The sequence below is a fragment of the Pollicipes pollicipes genome, unplaced genomic scaffold (genome assembly GCF_011947565.3).
Source record: "Pollicipes pollicipes isolate AB1234 unplaced genomic scaffold, Ppol_2.1 Scaffold_3447;HRSCAF=4054_pilon_pilon_pilon, whole genome shotgun sequence".
Taxonomy (NCBI): Eukaryota; Metazoa; Arthropoda; class Thecostraca; order Pollicipedomorpha; family Pollicipedidae; genus Pollicipes; species Pollicipes pollicipes.
In genome coordinates, this window is record NW_023596297.1 from 21,808,563 (window position 1) to 21,815,539 (window position 6,977).

Genomic DNA, 6,977 nt, shown 5'->3' on the forward strand with positions numbered 1-6,977 from the left:
CTTAGGATCTTCTGGCCCTTGCGCCCAGGAGCTTTTATTTCTGGTGCTCAGAAGTTCAGGAGGTGTTCAGGAAGCGTTGTTCAGGAAGTTATTGAACACTGGGGGCGTTCAGTAACCTCTGTCCCCGATGTTCAGGAGCTTCTGCTCTCGATGATCAGGAGCTTCTGCTTCGGATGATCAAGAGCTATTGCTCACGATGTCCAGGAGCTTCTGCTCCGGATTATCAGGAGCTAATGCCCCCAATGTCCAGGAGCTTCTGCTCCGGATGATCAGGAGCTAATTCTCCCAATGTCCAGGAGCTTCTGCTCTCAATGATCAGGAGCTTCTTCTCCGGATGATCAGGAGCTATTGCTCCCAATGTCAAGGAGCTTCTGCTCCGGATTATCAGGAGCTATTGCTTCCAATGCCCAGGAGATTCTGCTCTCGACGATCAGGAGCTTCTGCTCCCAATGCCCAGGAGCTTCTGCTTCCGATGATCAGGAGCTTCTGCCCCCAGTCTTCAGCAGCCTCCGCTCCCGATGCTGCCGGCACAGTCACCGGGTATCGTTGATTGGGTTCAGTGCTCGTAGTGGGCCGGGTCTGCGGACTGGCTGTTTGCCGCATCGCGCTACACATAGCTTCTCACGTTCATTACATTTTACCTCCTCACGGCTGGAGACCGCGGTCGTTTTAAGACCTTGGCTGAGTGCAAAATCCTTCGGCACTGGGCATTACGGAATAAGACAACACTCTGGACAACAACACACCAGAAAATCATACTGAAGGCTTCCAGTCCGTCTCGGGTCCAGTTTCCGTGCTTGCCCTGCCTTTGGTAAGAGAATTCAATGCATGACGAAGGTGATGCTCGGTGGTCGATGCATCAATCTAAGTAGATCAGCATATGTATCCGGTACAGTATGCAGGTCAGATCCATTAAGCTGGTGCAGGGACGCTGGTCCCTGAGGTGTCTTCAGGAGCGACCTTAATTTTACGACCGCTGTAGCCCGGAGCCCTGGTCGTCACGCTCTGAAATAAATGAGCTCAAAGGCATGCGACGCCACAAAGAAAGTGAAGGCTGTCGTATGCGGAGGGGTACGACACCCAAGCCGGACCTTTGTTGGCTCCATCCTCGAGGGGGCAGTCACTCAAGACACGACAGGAAGAACCATCTGAGGTGACTGCTCGGCGTCAGTAAAGGTGCCGGTGAGGGAGATGCCCGGAGGTCTCCGATGGGGGACAGCCAGCCTTCTTGTTGATTGATACCGTGGTGTAGGGATCTTTGCCGTATTTACATGATTGTCGATCTGCGTGGAGACTGCACAGCGCACTGCCGTCGGACGAGCATCACTGGCGAGCCCCTTACACGACGCACTGCCGTCGGACGGGCATCACTGGCGAGCTCTTTACACACTTCAGATCAGCGTGCCATTCACGGTGGCCGCTGCTCCGCCGGACTGGCCGCGTCGCGTGCCGAGTGCCTGCCGAAGTCAGTGCCCCAGGCCGATCGTCACCATGACCGCGCCAAGGACGGCGGCGCCCGCCCGGCCGGCAGAGCCCGTCCTGCCGGTCCGGTGGCGCCCGCCAGGCCGGTCCGGCGGCGCCCGTCAGCCGGTCCGGCGGCGCCCGCCAGGCCGATCCGGCGGCGCCCGCCCGGCCGGTCCGGCGGCGCCCGCCAGACCGGTCCGGCCGGCAGAGCCCGTCCTGTCGGCCGCCCTGCCGATTAGCGGTCCCCATTACCGTCGGCGGCGGTGCGAGCTGCGGCCGCACCGTCGTTGCCGCGGTCCTCATGCGTCATCGCTAATAGACATTTTTGCCAGCCCCTGATGGAGGCCGTTTGGGGTGGCGACGCCTGCCTGCGACGTCAGATGACGTGTCTGGCATGATGAGCGGACGGGCCTGTGACGTCAGATGACGTGTTTGGCGCGATAAGCGGACGGGCCTGTGACGCGGCTGTCATCTGTGCTCGGTGACGGTGTTTTGGTGCCGGCTGCGGTCATGCGGTGGTGGCGGGAAGTTCGGTTGAAAGGTGCCAGTCGACTGCTATGCATTTTCATGGAGTCATTATAATGATTATGACTCAAGTGGTTATAAGAATAATTATGAAGATTTTGGAGCCGGATGCTTTGCAATGGCCATGTTTTGGGGCCAGCGTCTCTTGAGCAGGACTTAGTCGCCCTGAAAAGCTCTATCATTAGTGAATGATGGTGCAGCAAATGCCTTCAAGTACACAGAGCTTCATGCTTTTGACCAAATGCTTTTCTTGACTTCATGCTTTGCACTGCTCGTAGGTCCAAACACCATCATGTTTGTGTGTTGTCATGATACACCATATCATATGCCACGAATCACACTGTCTGTTCCGTTACAGGGAAGAACCAAACGTAGTCTCAAAAAAGCATCAGATCATTTCTGTGGGATGGCTTCGTGGGCATCTTGGTGACATCACTAGCTGTCTTCAGTGCATGGACAGTCTAATATTGGCCTTCTCGTAATTATTTTTCTTAGCTATAGATCTGTCGGATACCTGAGACCTACCGCAGCGGCGCCACGTCCCGCTGCCTTGCAGCCTCCTCCCCTGGCAGCGCGCCGCGCTGCCTCGCGACTTCCTCCCTGGTAGCGCGTCCCGCTGCCTCGCGGCCTCCCCCCCTGACAGCGCGTGCCGCCAGCCCTCCGTCCTGCAATATTTCCCCACTGCACCGGCCGCTGTCCCAGTGCAACACTCAGCGGCACTTAGCTATTCAGCGGCTGGGTCGGACGGCGGCCGACCGTTCGAGTGGGAGTGACAAAAGACTAACGCCCGCGTCCGGACAAAGGGGCGACGGCATCTCTCAGCCCAGTCCGGCGTGTCAGGAGAGAGGGGAGCGGCCGCGTCGAGCTGAGCGCACCGTCAGCGGACGCCGTCCACAGCCGTCGGGTAACCACCGGACGGCGTCCGGAGTGGAACCGGCGTCCGGAGTGGCCGAGTAACCACCGGACGGCGTCCGGAGTGGCCGAGTAACCACCGGACGGCGTCCGGAGTGGCCGAGTAACCACCGGACGGCGTCCGGAGTGGCCGAGTAACCACCGGACGGCGTCCGGAGTGGCCGAGTAACCACCGGACGGCGTCCGGAGTGGCCGGATAACCACCGGACGGCGTCCGGAGTGGCCGAGTAACGCACCGCGCACCGCTGCTGCCTTCACCGCCGCTGGCTAGAAGTGACGAGTGGTAACGTTGAGAAGGAGTCGTTCCAGGCCGGGCTCCGGTTTAATGTTAAGTGCTAAGGCATCAGCAGCGTAAACAAGAACATTCGATGATGTTGCACCAACCCTACAGCTTCCGTGATTTGCAATCACGTTCTCATTGGCCGAGCCCACAAGCATGGAACTGCGCTATATGAAGAGCGTGGTGCGATGCGTGAAGCAGAGCGACACAAAAGATTCCGGTCCAGGCCGTCACAGTCCGAACGCCCGTGGGAAGAAGACACCGCTCCAGACCGCGGTGTCCAGTAGCCTCTGGACACGGGTCCAGGCAGCAGAACCCGGACACCTCTAGACGGGGGTACCGGCAGTGGGTCTCAGTCTCCGCTGGCCGCCGCTCCAGAGGCGGCGCGCACGACAGACCGTGCGGCGTGATGACCGCGTGAGGGCTCGGGTCGAGGGCCCCATCAGTGCGCGTGACGGCTAGGCCGAGGGCCCCGCCAGTGCGTGTGACGGCTCGGGCTGAGGGCCCCGCCAGTGCACGTGACGGCTTGGGTCGAGGGCCCCTCCAGTGTGCGTGACGGCTCTGCTGAGGGCCCCTCCGGTGCGCGTGAAGGCCCAAGTCGGAGGCCCCTCCGGTGCGCGTGGCGACGCCAGCGGGCACCCCGTCGGGCCCGTGCGCATCAGATTAGCATTCATGCGACCGGGGAGCGTGACCGATGCGTTCGTCGGCCCGCTGGTGCCGCTACAATGGGCGGCTGACAGGGCGAAATGCCGCCGCCGCGCCGCGAGCGTCATCAATCTCTGCCACTTAGGCAGATCTCCGCGACGCACCCTCTCGTCTCTGGCCGCTCGTGGCCGATGAGTTGGCTGCACTCGGGGGAATTTCGGGAATAAGTGATCGGACGTGCATTTATCGAGTTACAAGCCGCTTTGGCTATTGGCTTCGTTCACAGAGGGTGCAGTGTCGTGGTTTGCATTATGGAATAGTGCAAACGTTGCATAAAAACATATTGCGACGGCGAAATAACGCTCACAGTGTGACGTGCGTTGGGTCTATCACAGTTGTATTACAATGCAGCATTTCCGGAGTGTTGCATAATAGAGCCTTAGAAGAACCGGTTACTTTCCTGCTTCCTATTGTATGGTTTTAAAGTTTATGCCTTGTTGACAGAGTTATCAATAATTAGCCGTTAATGCATTTCCTCAGTTCCCTCCAAAACTTGCTGCTGAAGAGGGGTGAAGACATTCGAACGCTCTGCAGATCACCATTGATCACACTCAAAGTTACATTTCAGCCCGAACTTCTTGATTCATTGATCAAACTTGGCTGACGCGCCGCTGTTCGTCGGCGTGCAGCCAAGCTGAGTATTGAGTACCGGGGCGAGCTCTGACCCACGCCCGGCTTCCGTGACGGCAGAGGTGTGAATAATGCATGCCCCTGCTCTCTCGGAGAGTCTGCCGCACATGGGCGGCTGACAGGCGGGGGGAGGGACATGGAGGCCAGGGATTCGGCTGCGTTCAGCAGGGACTCCAGGGCAGAGGACGCCAGGGGCCGTCGGAGGACGGGAGCCCCGGCAGGAGGTCAGGCGTTCGGCCGGAGGAGGACAGGGCTCTCCTAACAGAGACGTTTGGGGCTCGGCCAGGATGGAGCCCCTGAACTAGCAAATCAGCTGGACAGAGCACGCTTGGGACTTACGAGGGATCGTACAGGCTGGTCACGACACCAGGAGAGCTGACCGTCGACGTGCCTTATCTGACAAAGGTCTTTTGTACGATGGGCGCCGCGAGAAAGCTGTCGATAATCATCATTTGAAGGGTTTCAAACGGTGTGACTGACAAATCTATATTCATCTTTCATTCAGGACGTTGAAAAAGACCCGCTTTGCATAGCTGGCAACGATTTGATGCGAGTTTATACCATGTTGTTTTATGAACATGAATCATTCTAAAAGCACACAACCGAACTGTCCACCGACAACAGCAACCGCATCAACGGAAGGTGACTCCATTTAACACCACTCGCTGGACTTTGAGCCAGCTGATAACACGCCACAGGTCCATGAGCCAGTCGCTCCACGCGCATCAGGCAGGTGGACAACCCGTACCACACACCACAGATCAGTGGACTAGGCATAGGACGTACTCTAGATCGGTATACAAACCGCATTTATACATCAGCTGAATGGCGGCACGCACAGATCACAGGACTGGTCATGCCACCTGCCATAGGGCGGAGAATCAGGCTCGGTGCACGCATCGGACCCGGAGATCAATTTGCCGCACATCCGTGGACCGGGACAACCGAACGAGCGGATCACGCATGTCGGACTACGTCAAGACTGCCAACAAAACAACTCTGGACGCGATAGATCCCAGAGGCTGATCGGAGGTCCATTGACGGAGCATGTTCCGGACCGGCTGGCGCAGCCCTCCGACCGCCGGCCAGAGACCTCTGGGGCGGTCAGACCGGCTCGGGACCTCTACTGGGCGCAGACCGGCCGCGGTCTGCTTCCTGCTGGCGGCCGGACTCCACGCAAGACACCCACTGGACACTGCGGGCGCACCAGGCACTGGCGCCGTTCCAGGTGAGGGACAGCAACGACCAGCGTAGTCAAGTCCATATGCGCGTTCAATTTTGTCAACCATTCCTCACCCAGCGCCATTTTGCCGTTCATTTTCCCAAGAAGTTGGCATTTACCATTAGCATCCGAGTATTCCTCCATTCCAATTTCACAACTCAAAACCTCTACAGGCACTGCTTAAATATTGACAGATATCAGTCCATATAAACACGTTCGGCACGCTTCCATGCTGTCTGAACATCGCCATCCGGCAACCGGCCGGCCTCCCCCCCCCCCCCCCCCCCCCCCCATCACGCCCCCTCGCTCTGCGCGAGTGGAGCCTGTTGCCCTCAGTGGATACCGCAGGCTCGGACATCGGACGGACGGCCGGCCGACCCCGTGGTGACGGATGGCACTGCCTGCCTGCCTTACCCCCGGACGATGGTGACTTACAGCCGGGAGGTCATCCTGCAGTCGTGCCGGCGCTGACGCACCACTCCTGGTACTCCACAGGCACCGCTGTCAGGCTTCTCTCTCTCTCTCTCTCTCTCTCTCTCTTCTCTCTCTCTCTCTCTCTCTTCTCTTCTCTCTTTCTTTCTTCCTCTCTCTCTCTCTCTCTCTCTCTCTCTCTCTCCTCTCTCTCTCTCTCCTTCTCTCTCTTCTCTCTCTCTTCTCTCTCTCTCTCTTCTCTCTCTCTCTCTCTCTCTCTCTCTCTCTCTCTCTCTCTCTCTCTCTCTCTCTCTCTCTCTCTCTCTCTCTCTCTCTCTCTCTCTCTCTCTCTCTCTCTCTCTCTCTCTCTCTCTCTCTCTCTCTCTCTCTCTCTCTCTCTCTCTCTCTCTCTCTCTCTCCTCTCTCTCTCTCTCTCTCTCTCTCTCTCTCTCTCTCTCTCTCTCTCTCTCTCTCTCTCTCTCTCTCTCTCTCTCTCTCTCTCTCTCTCTCTCTCTCTCTCTCTCTCTCTCTCTCTCTCTCTCTCTCTCTCTCTCTCTCTCTCTCTCTCTCTCTCTCTCTCTCTATCTCCTTTTCTTTCTCCCTCTCTCTTTTTCTCTCTCTCTTTCTCTTTCCACAACGAGGGTGGATGGGTGGGAAATACCTCCAACAAGTGGCATGACAAGACATGAACGCATGGTATGTGTGATGTGCGCATGTATGTATCACTTCCATGCGGCCATCCACAGAGGAGCACGGCTATGACAACACAGCGTCAAAAGTTCAGGAGATAATAACATGCAGGTAGAAAAAACAAAACATGTAGCACAC